The following is a 16,968-nucleotide window of genomic DNA, read 5'->3' as shown; positions in this document are numbered from 1 at the left end:
AGGAATTTTATCTGTATCGTTTGCTATATATCTCCCAGTGTTATCCACTCTGTGGATGGATTTTTCATCTTCAGCTCTGTCCCTTTCCCTCTGCACAGTTCTCAAGGCCTCTGTCTGGCATCACGGTCGATGACAATCTGGTCTCTGTGTTGATTTTTCTGTCCTCCACAGATAATGACTGTGGCACCAAGGTTTTAGAGAAATATGGAAGATGAGCACATACATACAGAGAGAACAAACACACTCTAACAGAGAGAAATTAGACCTTTCTTTGCAGTAACCACAGCTAAGGGCAAACTTTATGGAGTAAAGCAGAATCCACAGAGAAACCCTGCTGATTTAAACTCAAATTGTTTTTTGGAGCGGTAAACTGGCTCAGTGGACCCCTAGTGGTCTGAGCCAGTATTGCAATGAGTCTGTGTATCTTTAGCTAAATTATCTGTGCTGCTTTAGATGATTAGTTTTTTCATCACAGCTTTTTAACAATGACAAAAATAGAACAAACTGTTTATAACAACAGTTTTTCTTTTCACTTTTCAACTACACCATGGACTATACTGTGCTGTAGTTGTAGCATTAAGGGTCAAATTCTCTCTCTGTCTCTTTGTGTTCCATCATTCCTTGTCATTAATAAAAGGCCGTGAAAAAGCAGCCTTCAAACTTTGAGAATCTGCCTCATAGATTATGTTGAATAGTTAATCCAAACAACTAGAGCACAGCCCTTTGATTCCTTGATTTTTTTAAGGAACATGACTACTGATCGAGTACATTTACTTTCAGAGTACCAAAACAGACTGGTCCAGCTTTTTTGTCTTATCTGGGTGAGCTTGGCTTTATGAAGAACTGTGTCCTGTACATAGAAAGCAATTTGGCAAGAATAGTGGAGGTTAGGAAGCTTGGATCTGTTTCTGCTGTGGCCCTGCTAGTAAAACAATACTCCCTCTTCTGGTTTGGCACAATGGAAGGTGAAAAAAATGACCTTGTCTCATACTACCCAAAGAAAAAGGCAAACATCAGTAATGGGTCTGTTTAGTGGCAAGCATGAAGTCAGCTATGAAGGGAAATAATATTTAAAAAATATTACTGTTCCCTGTAGAAGTGGCATGTGTACCCTCATTATAGTTTTCAGGGACTTTCTTTTATTTGTAGTTGTTGTCAATGGGTCTATTCCAAATGGACTGACAAGACGTCAAAAATATGAATGATACTCTAAGAACACATTCCTGTAACCAAATGCAATTCATTAATCATAGATAATTTGCTGTACGCATAAAAGTATCTCGGGGTTGTTGTACCCGGTACTTTTTACCAAACTGACTCTGAGAGACGAGGCAGTCCAAGTAACTACAAAACAGTGCTGATTTATTCCATGGACACAGGTAAAAATTAACATTACACGCTCAGGTATCTTGCACCTCCAAACTGCTCGCAGGCAGATGTAAGATGAAAGACCCCTCTAAACCCAACAGGCCTGTACATTATATTTGTTTTGGGCTAACCCCATACTACACAGGGACGTCAAACCGTGACGTCACCTGATATGCCAGCTATGCAGCTGACCACAGCAGTAGTCAAAACATGAAGAAAATCAATGTGTGTGTGTGTGTGTGTGTGTGTGTGTGTGTGTGTGTTGATTAAGTGGTGTGTATCTAAGAATATTTTGGCAGGACATTCAGTGACATGTCCTGGTACTAAACATAAGCAGATATTATGATTACAATTACGGTTAAACACATAACAATAATAATAATAATCATCCTGCCTGCTGACAATCAAACTTTTCTATCTAGTTATCCTTGCCCATGTGCACCCTGCTAAAATCTCATGACAATGACTAAGCGTTTAAACAGTCTAACTAGACATCCTGTCTCCACTAAACATTTTTAATACATCAAGTACCTAACCAATATCTATCTGACTAAAAAATACTTAACAGGGTCTTGTTCACCAATGAGGGAAAAAAGGAGTGGCAGGTTGACAGACGGATCGGTGCAGCGTCCACAATAATGCGGTCTCTGTACCGGTCCGTTGTGGTGAAGAAGGAGCTGACTCTTACGGCTAAGCTCTCAATTTACCAGTCGATCTACGTTCCTACCCTCACCTATGGCCATGAACTTTGGATCATGACCGAAAGAATGAGATCGCGGATACAAGTGGCAGAAATGAGTTTCCTCTGGAGAGTGGCTGGGTGCACCCTTAGGGATAGGGTAGTAGAGCTGCTGCTCCTCCACGTTAAGCGGAACCAGTTGAGGTGGCTCGGGCACCTGTTTAGGATGCCCCCTGGACGCCTCCCTGGGGAGGTATTCCGGGCATGTCCCTCCGGGAGAAGGCCTCGGGGCAGACGCAGGACATGTTGGAGAGACTATGTCTCCCGGCTGGCCTGGGAACGCCTTGGGGTTCATCCTGAGGAGCTAGAGGAGGTGTGTCGGGAGAGGGACGTCTGGGAGGCTCTGCTCAGACTACTGCTCCTGCATGGTTAGACTTAGGGAAAGCTGTTGGGTCGGGTTGGGTTAGGACAGGGGACACAATCTCCAGTTGTCTGCATAAAGGTCAGGTGTGTGTTGGACCCATCCATCCCACTCACTAACTTTCCTTGTGTTTTTAATGTTCTGTGGTTCAAAACCATATGCATCTGATACTGGGTGAGGAAATCATCACCATGTTATTACTGTTCCTATAGCAATGTGTCCTCCTAGAGCTCTACCTGGTGATTCAGCAGGTGATTTTTATGTGTTGATTTGCATTTTGTTTTATGTTTCCATTGTTTAGTGTTACTTGTTTGTTGCTCATGTTTTATTTTATTCCTTTGTTTTTATCATACTGTGAAGCACTTTGTAATCTGGGTTTGGAAGGGTGTTATATACATGTAAATAAACTGCTTTCCCCATGTCGAATTTTGAGTTAACCAGCTTTATACTAATTGGTGCCATAATTGTTGTAGTAAAGGAGTACCTAAAATATATTATTTTGGCTTTTGCTCCAGTGACAAAAACACAGAACAGATCCAAAATTATGTTTCATAAACTGGTACTGTCAATTTTGTTTAACACGTCACAAGACTAGCACTCCAACCTGCAAACGTTTTCAACAACTGAAAACGCTTGTAATTAATTCAATGTGCGTTATGACTGACTGAATAAAGCAAATTCTTAGATGCAAAAAGAAAAAAAGGACAAATATTTAATGCATTTACCTTTAAGTACATGAGGCGTTTACTTTGACAGCTTACAAATTTGGTCCTAATTGCACTGTTTTAAACAGGAATTGTCTCAAAATAAAGAAGCATTTATAGTACTTGTCTCTCTGTGATTACTGACATGTGCTGTGAAAGATTTAGATTTCTTTTTCATGCATATGGTAATTAACAAAGCTTAAGCAATTACACAAACAAAAAGCTGCAGAGTGGTGCATATGCAAAGGCTTTTAGCTGGGTTATATGCTCAGACAAAGGCACAAAAAAAAACCCAAGAAAGCAAGAAAAAGGAAAAAGCAAACTGAGAGATGGACTTGCTTGCCATCTATCTCAGAGGCTGCCATTTCAAATTTTGCCCTCCCTCCCTCTTTCACCGTCACTTTCCCGCAGCTATTGTTCTCAGTGGGGTGATCTTTTCCTCCCCTTCAGGGATGATAAAGCAGTGCACAGTCATATCCCCAGTATAGCCTCAGCAAAACAAGGAGTTACAGTGAAAAATGAGACACCCTTGCCTATCCTCCACCATGCACCCCACCACTGAGCCTAATATGGAGGTCAAACAGTTTATAACTGTGCTGTTCAAATAAAATTTGATGCTTCTTTTATATTTCTATCACATACAGTTCCTTAAGTCTTAACAGATTTATCCTCAGGCTTCACCCAGAATATAAAAGCCCTTCAAGGATGAATTTATTCTTGACATCAAGTGTTGAAATCTGGACCAGATCAGTGACAATCCAAAATAAACCACTGATCTGTTACTTGAATAAAGTTCACACCTGTACACCTGACACACGCTGTAGCCCAGTCTTTTGCCTGTTAAATGCACACTCACATTATGCTTCGTGTTACAAAATCTATCTCTGTGCAATCAGGATAAAAGGGAACAATGTCCTTTTCCATCAAAGCAACAAAACAGGGCAATAAAGAGGCCACTTGAGAGATTTGCCTGTAAATGGCCAGAGACAGGCAATTCAGAAATTCCCTCCAGACAGTGATTGGACAGAAATGACAGATATATTTAAGGGATGTCTATAATAAATTTGGGCCCTTTAATTCTCAACAGTTCAGCATTTGAAAATAGTATCGTGTCTCATGGTTAGCAGTGTGATGGTGGCTAATGGAGGCAGCAGCTAAGTCTGTTTATCAGCTGACATTTCTTGCTATGGCTCACTCACTGCCATCATTATTATTATTATTATTTCCAGGTATTACATGAGAAATGAGCTGAAATGGCCCCCTGTAAGTCTCCTGAATGCACTTCTATTTCTAATTCATGTCATCCCTTATGTGGCTGGTCTATCAGAGAAGTTAAAAAGGATATTTCGCAACCACAATATCCCAGTTAACTCAACTATTGTTACTAGTCTTTGAGCCCAGCTTCTAGTGGGGCTAATAATTTATCTTTGATGCTGCATCCTCTCTAATTTATCTCACTTTAATCATTCAGCACACACACAGGCTTCTGAAACATGCAGTGTCTAAAAGCTGTCAACACATCCTCATTCACAGGCAGATTAATGGTGTGCAGATGAAGCAGTAACTTAAAAGGTTACAAAGACACTTCTGTGAAAACCATCTTTTTGGAAGAATTTGATCATGGCAGTTGTTTATGTAGGGTCTTAGAACTGGTGTCTGGTGCCATATATGTGTGCTCTGAAGGACCATTTACTTTTCAGCTTAAACCCAGAAAATACTGCGGTGTCTTTGTATTTACACGGCAAAATAAAGCCTTTAGTCAGCAAACACTGGTTTTAATAAATCCCTTATGGGGTTGTGGGAAATAATTGTGCAAACAAGTGCTGCATAATGCTGTTATTAATAGACTGTTTTACTCTTGAGTGAATTATAGCACATGGAGGTTGACTGCTGAACTCCATTATCACTTCCCAGGTCACACATTATTTGAGAATTAGTTTTTCAGTGTGAGCCTCAGCAGCGTGAACACTGACACTGATACACAGAAAGAAAAAGAGAAGTGATGCTGATGCAAACGGCCAGAGTGATGTGGCCAGACTGTTGTTTCAGCTTCACATACTCCATGTGTTATGTTCCCTTGGCAGTGTCGACTGGCATCCCCACTCTCACGCTGACCACCCGCTGGTGTGTCAGTGTGCTCCTGCGTGAGGCCATGTCTACATCTAAAGCATAGTCCGGCGTGTATCTCACACTAGACTTGCATTCGTGTTTATACCAGACACGTGTTGACTCACACATTGGAAGCACTTTGTGCACAAAAATCACACAGAGGAGCCTACAGGAACACACTGGAAATGACTGAAAACACATCATAGCTCTGTCTTGTGCAGAATTTGATCATGAAACCCATGGCAAAACATGTTTGTTTATAGCCAAAGCAAAAAGTGATGTTACGGCTGTGGTCACATAACTTTCAAATAGGAAAAGACTAATGAAAGATATCTCTCAGCTCTTTTAACTAGGAACTCAGAGAGACGAAGCGGACCACTTGGATATATAAAAAAAAAAACGTGCTGGTTTATTCAAAAGATCACAGGCAAAATTAACATTAGAAGTCCAGGTATCTTCCACCTTCAATCCTGCGCGCAGGCAGATGAAGAATGAAAGACCCCGAACCCAACAGGCCTGTACATTATATCGGGTTTGGGCTAGCCCCATTCTATACAGGGACGTCAAACCGTGACGTCACCTGATATGCCAGCTTTACAGCTGACCATAACAATAGTCAAAACATGGAGAAAATCAATGTGTGTGAGTGTTGATTATGTGGTGTGTATCTAAGAACATACAGGACATTCAGGGACATGTCCGGACATTAAGCCTCGGAAGATATTATGATTAAGATTACGGCTAAACATATCATAATAATAACAATAATCCTCCTGCCTACTGACAATCAAACTTTTTCTATCTAGTTGTTCTTGGCCATATGCACCCTGCAAAAAACTCATAAGAATGACTAAGCATTTAACAGCCTGAGCTAGACATCCTGTCTCCACTAAACATTTCTAATACAACAAATATCTAACCAATATCTATCTGACTAAGAAATTACCTAACACTAAGAATAGGCTGTACCTTACATAATTATACTTATAGGGTCTTATTCAATTAGCATATTTCTCCTGTGTCTGATGATGAAGAAACTATTGTGAACATATGCTAGTAAACCTGACTAATGTCCAACAGTTTCTGCTGCCAGAGTGGAGACGAGGGGACAAAAGAGAAGAGTTACACCGAAAGTCATATGCCATACGTCATATTTATAATCATGGGAAATATTGAACAGCGTAGCCTGTAAAAGAATTGACCAAATACTCTTTGTGCATTTAAAATACAGTGGGTTGGGAGTGAGTTGCTGCCCCAAGTGAAGGAGTTTAAGTATCTCGGGGTCTTGTACGCGAGTGAGGGTAAAATTGAGCGTGAGACTGACAGGCAGATAGGGGCAGCATCAGCAGTAATGCAGACGTTGTACCAGACAGTTGTGGTGAAGGAGCTCTCCAGCTCTGGGTCTGCCCAGAACACGCTGGAGAGATTATATAGCTCATCTGGTCTGGGAACACCTTGGAATCCCACCAGAGGAGCTGGAACACGTCACTGGGGAGAGGGACACCACGTCTGGACTACCTTAATGAACCTGCTGCCATTGTGACCCGACCCCGGATAAGAGGAAGAAAATGGATGGATGGATGGAAATACAGCACTGATCATCATGTAACTGTAGACTCCCTCACTTTGTTGGAAACTAATTTAAACCAGAGGGACCAATGGAAAGCCTGAAAAGTAATATGACTACCCTATAGAAATATCTACTTTGCATTTATCACATTAATGCAGTGGTTTTCAAAGTTTGAAGCGCATATCCCCTAGGGGGCGCCGGAGGACTTCAGGGGAGGCACAGAATAATTAAAAATAAACCAGAAAAAATGACTGTAAACACAAAATTTGAGACATTAGCACTCTGAATACCAGGCAACCGAAGCATCATACTGGCATGCGTTACACACAGCTAAGGCAGGTGTATGGAATACGCACGGTTTGGAGACTATGATGTGAAAAGCAGCGCTGTGCATGGTGCGCAGTGATGATTTGGTTCGGTGGCCAATGTGTTCAAAATTACTTGACTTTATTAGAACTGCACAAATAGGTCTTACAATGTGGAGGTTTGATGCATAGAAATGTGCTTCAGGTCACAGTTATGCACCTAAAGCACCAGTCATACATGAGCTGATGAGTGGACAGTGTGGGCAGCTGGACTGGACAAAATAGGAGCCCATATAAACATGAAAATGTGTTTTGTTCTTTACAATCATCCATCAAGTGACCCACCCCCACCCCCACCACACCACCACCATCCTGACCTAAAAGTCTTTGGAGTGTCCAGTTCATCCCCAAAGCCTGAGACTTTTCCCCTCAGAACGCCCTGAGTTGTTCCACAGCAGCTTGGCCCCCTGTTAAACCTCCGTGTTGATCTCCAGGCCCCTGGGATTAATCTGCATGGCCATAGGTTATTGGGTCAACCTATGGGTCCTGATCCCATGGAACCTCCCGGCTGGGAAGGCTTCCCTTCTCCCCCTCCATTTCACAACACTACATGGTGTCATTACTCTTCCAGTACTAGGCCTTCTCTGCTCCCTCCTTTCCCTTTCCAAACCCCCTGGTATCTGAAATAAATGGAAAAGTGCAAGCTTGGAGGGAGCCTGAGGACTTTCTGTGGCCTCAGATCAGTGACCCAGGAAAAGAGTCATTCCCTGGGCTGGGAGGCTGACCCAAAGTCTGGGGCTCAGGACCTTTGTGAACCTAGTTTAATTATATTAGCTGCAGTGTTTAGACCCCTTAGCCTTGGCTTTCAAAAGCACTTTGAGTCAGAATGATTTTCATTAGGGGCGCCTTTCACCTGATTGGGGTGTGTTTCACTAAGCTCTGTCATCATACAACAACTACATGTTAGACAGGGTCACATTAGTGATGTGCACAGGCCTTTCCCCTGTTATAACTTTCTATCATAGCTGCTTTTTTAAGGAGATGCTCCTGAATGACAGTCCAAATCTGTCCATGTTTCATTTAGAGACACTAGTTGGTCAGGATCACACACACACACACACACACACACACACACACACTGTACTGGAGAATTCAGGCAAACACATACTGAAAAACACACACACCCTAAGATATTGTCAGATCAAGCAATGCATGTATTTGCGCATCTGTTTCTCTGTCATGTCTCTGGATTTCTCTCACAGATAATGCAGGTTGGGCAACTGGCTGCTGGCTACAATCCCAGTTGGACATGGTTAAAAAATATTAAGCAAATAATTAACAGTCACTTGAAAGCATGAACATGTAGTGCCTACCCATGTAATGCTACTCTGCATAGTGCATTACCATATCCCAAAGGACTAGACAGATGAAATTAGCATTGTGTTCCACTTAATTGCTCAGCTCTGGCAAATTAACATGCCCTTATTCAACCTTGTGTTTGTGAAATACTATTCATGCTGTTTGTTTCATGTTTAAATCAGCAAATTTACACATGAGGAGATTAACCATCTCTATTAATTACACTGAATTTTGCATCCAGTCTTAGCTGCATACACACAGCACAGATGTAATTTTTTATTGACAGACATAAATCAGTACAACACACTGTGTGGGAGAGATGTGTGCAACTGACAAAGCAATACTAGCTACTCCTGTGCTTATAGGGAAATGAAGCTGTTCTTGTCAATGCGAGCATTTTTGCTAATGCTCATTACTAGGGTAATTTACACACCTATACTATGTGCTGGTATCCCCTTGTGTAGAGCAACTGTACTCATTTCTTTTTATGTGAAACTCCCTTTGACAGCACAGTTGCATTAATAAATACTTAGCTTTTAGTGCTGCTACTGGAAATTAAGGCACTTCATTGTATTTATGTCACCAGTGACATTAAATGATTTAAACTAAACTACACTAAATGTTTTCAAGTCTTCAAGAAGCTGCTTCTAAATTGAGGAACCTTCAAACCAACATGGAAAAGTGCAAACTGAGTAGAGGCAAATGTATGTGTCCAAAAACGTCAACCGGCAGCACGAGAGCACAGAAGCCCCAACATAATCAGTGTTATAAAAATATCTAATGTTGTCATGGTGCTTGATGCTGCACAATTTAAGAGCACTGATGCATCATTCTGGTTATTATATTTGTAACATTATGAAAACTCCTTTCCTCTTTCCTCAAAATGCCAGATGTGCTACATTAAGGGAAACACTCATATCGGAAATGACAGAAGTACAGTACAAAGAGACACATCTTCAGTCCTGACAAACTGGGTCCTTACAGGGTTTAATTAAATATACTATCTACAGAACATGTTGCTGATTAGCCACACAATCATAAAAAGAGACTGTACGGCTGTTTAATTATTTTGTTCTGGATCCGAAACTCTAAATATACAGAGCAATCGAATGAGGGAGGTTAAAGAGCCTCAAACACACAGTGTGCAGTGTAAACCATCCACAGAGCTATGACCAGCTAAAATCTCCTTCTGCACGTGGAGCTAACAGGCATTTACCACTTTTGCCTCTCATACTGTTTTAGGCATATAAACGGGGACAGCATGGCGGCACGGTGGTCAGCACTGTTGCTTCACAGCGAGAAGGTTCCGGGTTCAAGCCCCAGCCGACTTGGGGCCTTTCTGTGTGGAGTTTGCATGTTCTCCCCGTGCTTGCGTGGGTTCTCTCTAGGTGCTCCGGCTTCCTCCCACAGTCCAAAGACATGCAGAATGGGTTGATCGGTGTCTCTAAATTGCCCGTAGGAGTGATTGTTCGTCTGTGTGTTAGCCCTCCAATGGACCTGTCCAGGATGTACCCTGCCTCTCGCCCATAGCTGGCTGGGATTGGCTCCAGCCCCCCGTGACCCCCTTTGGGACTAAGCGGTATAGAAAATGAATGGATCTCTTCAAGCACTCTTATTGGGTTGTGTTGTACCTCATGGCTGCAAACGGCTCTCACTGATGATGTTGCAGGTGGATCTGACCTATAGAAGAACACACTGTTCCACACTGTGGAACACCTCTGGCCAAAGAAATCTAATCAGAAAACAAATCCACATATAACCAGCACCAAACCAAGTAAAGCAAAACACCTTAATTTGCCTTACCTTGTATGCAGGTTTCCATTTCACCCTTTCAGTTGGCACTCCCCTTCTCAATCAGTCATGCTGGAGGAGTTCCAGCAGAAATAAGTCAGAAGGGGTGAATGGACTGTAGATTAGCAAGCACAGGGGCCAAAAGCTAAACGTTATCTTGTGTGTGAGAGTGGGAGAATTAGTATGTAGACACAGCTTTGAGAGGATTAAGTGTGTTCCCCTCTTTTTTCAGGATAAAAGTGAATAAAAGTGACCAGAGAGCTCATAACACACACTGTACTTAACCTTGGTAGATTTCTCTGGGTCTCTCTTTACACTTACTCATACAGTACAGTCAGAGCAGCCAGCACAGCCACTCTTCAGCTTTTTCTGCATCATTGTTGGCCTTGTTCACTGTCAGGTCAGCTCCTCGGCTCTGTGTTCCCTCAGGATATAACAATTATTGTAAAATCAGTGCTAAGCAGTGTAAGCCAGACAAAGAATAATTCTTTTTCATTTAGGACAGCTTTACCATAGCTATACAAGCATGCTGTAATGCCCAGAAAGCAGAATGTAGTGAGCAGTACAATTCTATTCATGATACAAAAACAAAACTGAGATTGCATATAGTTGTACATGAATGTCTGCTGGATTATTTCTGTGCCATGGATGAACTGTTGCTATTCATTTCAGCATACAATGCTTTAATATGAGTCCATAATAATCCTTAAATCCTTAGAATGCAGGATATTTTAATCTAAACATATTTTTCATCCTGAGCTGTTTCTCCATTTTATGGTTCTGTTACTTTATATGCACAGACAATACAACATGTGTGACACTTAACAGGATGTGCCTATACACAAATGCTTGTTGCACCAAGGCTGATTTATGGTCTGTAATTTGACGACACAGGGTAGAGAAGCTGAAATAACAACAGAATGGCTGTAAGAAGGCTGTGTCACGGGGGGGTAGTATAGATGAGAGACTCTTAGTTAATGCATCTTTAAATGTATGTATGTTTTTAAGGATCATTGGCCCCAGGTGATCTGTCTATTACTGTCATCGGTCTGTTACGGTCAATAGTCCATAAGCCTATAGAGGCAGTATTTACAAGATTTAGTGTTCTGCAGCAAAACGGTCCTTTCATGCAGCATTTACAAGAGCTCCACTCTCAAAGCTACTCTTTAACAAAAGCTCAGTGGGTAACAATGATTTGGTACATTTAGCTTAGGTGTGAACTTGGAGCTACTGAACCACCAAGGTTGTATATTACATGATGTCACATACATGCATTACTTAATATTAGAACATATACAGCATGGTGAGTACAAATGGGAGGCTATGGCCGTAGAGCGGGTCGTCTCCCAACTGAAGGGCTGGGAGTTTGATTCCCACTTTCTCTAGTCCTCGATGTTCAACTGTTCTTGAGCAAGACTCTGAACTCCAAGCTGCTCCCGACAGCTGTGTGTGTGTGTGCTTGGGAGTGTGAATGGGTGAATGGATAAATAATATGAAAGCACATGGAGTGTGCTGCAATGCATAGAAAAACACTGTATAAGTACATTTACCAAATGTTGTCTTTTGTCTTGATTCTCCAGTTTCCATCAACACTCACAGAACTGGCTAACAGGCTAACAGAGTGTCTACAGTAGTTATTTTCAGGTGACTGTGTACAACACTGCCAAAACATCGATGAATTACACTCACTACTGTGCCTGAATGCATCCTGTGTAGACGCACTGAGGGAGGACTGAGGCTGTAGCTCTGCCAACTCACTGCTTACCGTCTCCTGTGTAGACAGGGTGTAGAAGTACATCAATGGATGTACCAACAACAAAAAGTTAAAAAAAGCCACCTATGAAAATGATATTAATGCTAAACATTAAGGCAGTGTAACAAAACCTAATGCAGGAGTTTCAGCTACAACACCTGTAGTGGTGGCTTGTGATGCTCTTTGAAACATTACTAACAATATGATCTAGTGCAAGAGCCTTAACCAGGGTAGGTACAATATTTAGAAGAATACTTCACTCTTATGAACGTCACTGACTGATAAACAACACTATGTAAACTACCTGGAAGTATGTTTGTCTTCAAGAGAATTGGCTTTTGCTTTGTCAGGTTATCTAAAACCTTAATCTGATGTGGCAACTCCACCAAACAAACAGTATGGATAATGTTAAGTTGCTATTATTGATGTATGTGGAAACAGAGCCACTGTATGTCAGATGAACATACCACACTGGGACATAAGACCTGGGGGAGGAACGAGTGACTGCAGGTTCATAGGGTGTGATGTACATGTACAGTATACACTTATAAAGTATTTTGTGACTATCTTAAGGCTGTGTGTTTCTGTATGTATGAACTCCCATTGTGTACAATTTAACATATAAATATATAAGACACACACTGCAGCTATCTTGATCACTGTCGAGCAAGAATTACTTTTCCTTCCTTTCCTTGTTCTTTATCTTTAGTCCTTCCTCGTTGTTAGTTCCTCACCCTCTTTCTCCATATGCCTCTCTCTCTTTTCCTTGCTTTTTCTTGCTCTCTCTCTCTGTCACTTTGCCTGTCTGTCGCACATTGCTTCTCTTTCATACATTCTTGCTCCTTCATTCTCCTTCTCCTTCACATAGCTTACTGTGTGGCAGCTTCGGGCTCTGGAATACTGCCTACTCCAACCAGCTTAGGTGAATCAGTTGCCATGGCAATCAAACCCAAATAGCTAACAATGGCATGTTAATTATGGTTATTACTGTATTGAAGACTGTTCCAAGAAAATGAGAGATGCTACTTTTCTTTGGTGGGATCAAAGAAAGAAAATGTCAGAGGTGAGGCAGTTTGGACAACATAATTTAAGACAGAATGTTGATTGCACAAGTGTTCAGCCCTGCAAACAACAAAGTCCAGTGATTGTTTTAGTGCAAAATAAATAATGTTACTGACCTTGGCTCTGAAAGGGTGACAAGAAAACCTGGCGATAACTGTGCAGAAGAACTGGCCAAAATTAAACCCCATTCTAAGGAGCCTGAAAATTGTGTGAGGTCATCTAAGTGAATATGCCTTTGGCTAGGACCACTGGAAATAGAAAACTACTTAGTAACACAATATTGTGCCTGGATATGAAAGTTAGATTATCAACACCTGTTTTAAATTATCAACACCTGTTTTATGTTCCTAAAAGTGATTGGATATTTTAACTCATCAAATGACATACAGTATATAAGGTAATGTGTAAACCAAGAGAAAATTATAATGCCGCTGATTCTTGTCAAGTGTCTTTTTCCATCTTTACGCTAATTGTTTTTGTTTTCCTACAGGCAAACTTCATTTTCCAGTCACCAAAGTTCTCTCAACCTCATTTTTAGTGAAAAAGCTCTAATAAACCCATTATACCCTACCTGCTCAACAAGAACAAAATGGCGGAGTTATCAATGAGACAGTGAACACAGCATTTAATGGCTAATGGTAAAGCCAATTCTGAGTAGTTTGTAGAAGTCAAAATATCAGACTTACATTCACCTGGTCATCAGGGGGAACATTGCAAATGAATGTTAATGCTGCTCTTTGTCTGATGGATATGACCACCAATCAAAAAATGCAATCCTTGTTATATCATCAAATAAAACAAACTTACCAGAAATGGCCACTTGCACACAAATCAGGGTGATAATCCTAAAATCACCTCTGGGAATTTTTCTTTCTTTCCTTGTTTATTAATTTATTTATTTGTGTTTTGAGCGTGTCCATTACATGTACAGTCAGTGGTTCAGACTCACAGAATTTCAATTTTACATTAATTTCTCATGAAAAACAACCTAATAGTTTCATATTTCTTCAGACCCATTCCTATTTAGTTTGTCTTCAGCTGTGTGAAAGGCAATGAAATATATGTAAGTTTGATATTTGCTCTGGTACAGATGGTTTTGTCTTAGTAAACTAAATGCTTAACAGGTGAACAGTGCCATTATTAAAAATAAGATAAGATAATCCTTCACTGTAATTCTAAATTTTAGAGTGACCTCCAGTCGGTACAGCAATAAAAAAAAAACCAAATAAATAAACAAATAAAAACAAATAACTATTCATTCTAGAGCATAGTCTCTTTTTTCAGACTCCCAGGCAGTAATGGTACTAATGTACTATAGCTGCTTCCTGTGTGCTCTTCGATAGCCATCTCTGTGTGGCCGGTCATGTCACAACATCCATTTTACATTCAGGCTCTTAAGTCTTTTCAAAAAGCTTTCATAACAGAGTAGTGGAGGGCCTACACTGGCAGTGAACGAGAAGGAGGAAGGAGACGGAAATGAGGGGAAAAACATGAGGTGGATCAACAAGATGAAGCTTTACCATTTGCAAACCTCCTCTCACATCTAGTCATTACCAGCATTAGCATCTTGTTGTCAACTTTCTTTCTAGTGAAACCCACTGGTGTCTGTGGGTGTGTTTGCATGTGTGTTAACGCTGTCGCCATGGCAATAGTCTCTCTCTATTACCCCACTAACAGAACACTAGCAGCTTGCCATCTTTCATCCACCCACATTAGGGTGGCTAATGTGCTACTTACAGTAGCTTCTAGTGCTACATCATGTCAGGCTGAATTTGCTAAACACGTGCTACAAGTTTCCAGGTGCGCTATTAATACTGATCAGAATCTGATGAACATGTGAAGGATGCATGTAAATGCAGGTCATTCAAAGTAGGGGTGGGCGGACTCACCCCCAAACTATCAGTACTGATGAAAACCTTTTTTATTTATTTAGAGTATCGATTATAGTAGGAGCATTACTAAAAGGATCCCAACCCCACTAATTGTTACCACCTGTTCATGCATTAAAATGGCGCTCCACTTGTTTTGCTTTCCACAGGAACATTGCATACCCATGTAAAAACCACTGTATCCTGCTAACGAGGAGCAACTATCAACATAGCACCCACTCATGGAAAACAAAACTTTATTGCTGTATTAGCAGGTGGGCTGTAAACACTTCATGTGTCACTTCCATGTGTCAAAGTCAAATTGTTTATTTGTCATATGCACAGTTAGGAAACGTGTTTCCCTGAACAATGAAATTCTTACTTTGCCGTCCACATGAATGCCACAACCCGTGACCCCGTTCAGGGATTCAGCGGTAGAAAATGAATGAATGAATGAATGAATGCCACAAAATACAAATGAAATATAAAGTAGATAAATAAGTAACACAAAATCTAAGGTACTTTAAGCAGCAAATGCAGCAATATAATAAAAATATATGAGAATATAAGAGAATGTATGCTGCATGGGAGCAGCATGTGCAGCAGTCAACAGTCAATGTGCAAACTGAGAATGTAAACAGTACATCACGTATTTCCTGGTAATAAACTCCTCAGCTGTTTAGGAGTCTGATGACAGAGGGAAAGAAAGAGTTTTTCAGTCTAGTGGTCCTGAATTTCACACTTCTGAACCTCCAGCCAGAGGGTAGGGAGGTGAACAGTCAGTGTTGGGGGTGGGTGGGGTCTTTAAGGATGGAGGCAGCTTTCCTACACACCCTCTGATGGTAAATGCTCTGCAGAGAAGGCAGTGGAGTCCTGGTGATCTTCTCCACAGTCTTTACCACTCTCTGCAGGCGCTTGCGGAGTTCAGTGAAAAGACAAGACAATTTGATCAAAAATAGTAACCTGTCAAATAACAGGGCACAAAATTAATTATTCATGAACCTTAAGTATTATTCTTGCCTCTTTATAGTTTAGGTTGGCTTGAAAGTGACCTGTATTCACACATTAAGTTGTTAACAATCAGCTACTGTCATTAACACAAGTAAATGTTTTTTGACAGGATTTTTATATTTTAGAGTGAATAAAGGGACGAGAATGAGAGGAGAGAGAAGGGGGAAAAACATATGATGCAACAATTCAGACAGGTGCAAATGATTCAAGAATTAAAGAAAAAAATGGAGGAACAAAGAGAAAGTGATTCAGAGCCAGGTGTGACATACGTATAGGCCTCAAAGTCTGAGGGGACAGAGAAAGGAAGTCACCTTTTATTTTACCACAGCAGCACGACGCTGATGAATTAAATAATTAGCAAAGAAGAGTAAGTGGACTCTCCCTTACATTATAGTTGTTCGATAGACGGTATCATTATCAGTTATCCTGGCCTGACATTACTTGGTAATGTATTGAAACCAAATTCTGTGGCAAATTTGTACGTTTGATAAAGCTGTTTTTGCTCTAAAGCCACACTCAGTGACCGTGACAGCAGAAGGATAAAACCTTCCATCATTGATAGAGGTTTCAATGCAAATGTCACAGAGTGAGATGGAGCAGCACAAGGGTCAAAGCTTGGAAGTGGTGGGTAGTCCTTTCTCTCTTTGCTACTTTCAGTGGGATAAAATGAGAGTGCTGTCTATCTTGGAAAGTGCAGCACTGGGAGGGGCGTCACCAGGCAGGTCTAAGCCGCTGTCACTCAACGTCACTCCCCTCTATTTAGATTCCAATTACACCTGTCAGTTCAGTCTGAGCCCTCATCTGGCTCCGGCTCTGGCTCTGTCTGTCTGCCTCTTTAAACCCTCGCACACTCTACTTCTCAATGTTCAACAAGACTATGTGCTCATTCTTTTCCTTTTTTAGTTATCTATAACCTTCCTCTCTGCCACTCACTCTGCTCAGTACCCCGGCCCGCTAATGCTATGTAT

Source organism: Monopterus albus, unplaced genomic scaffold (assembly GCF_001952655.1).
Source record: "Monopterus albus unplaced genomic scaffold, M_albus_1.0 scaffold79.1, whole genome shotgun sequence".
Classification (NCBI taxonomy): domain Eukaryota; kingdom Metazoa; phylum Chordata; class Actinopteri; order Synbranchiformes; family Synbranchidae; genus Monopterus; species Monopterus albus.
Note: the sequence above shows the minus strand (reverse complement) of the source record.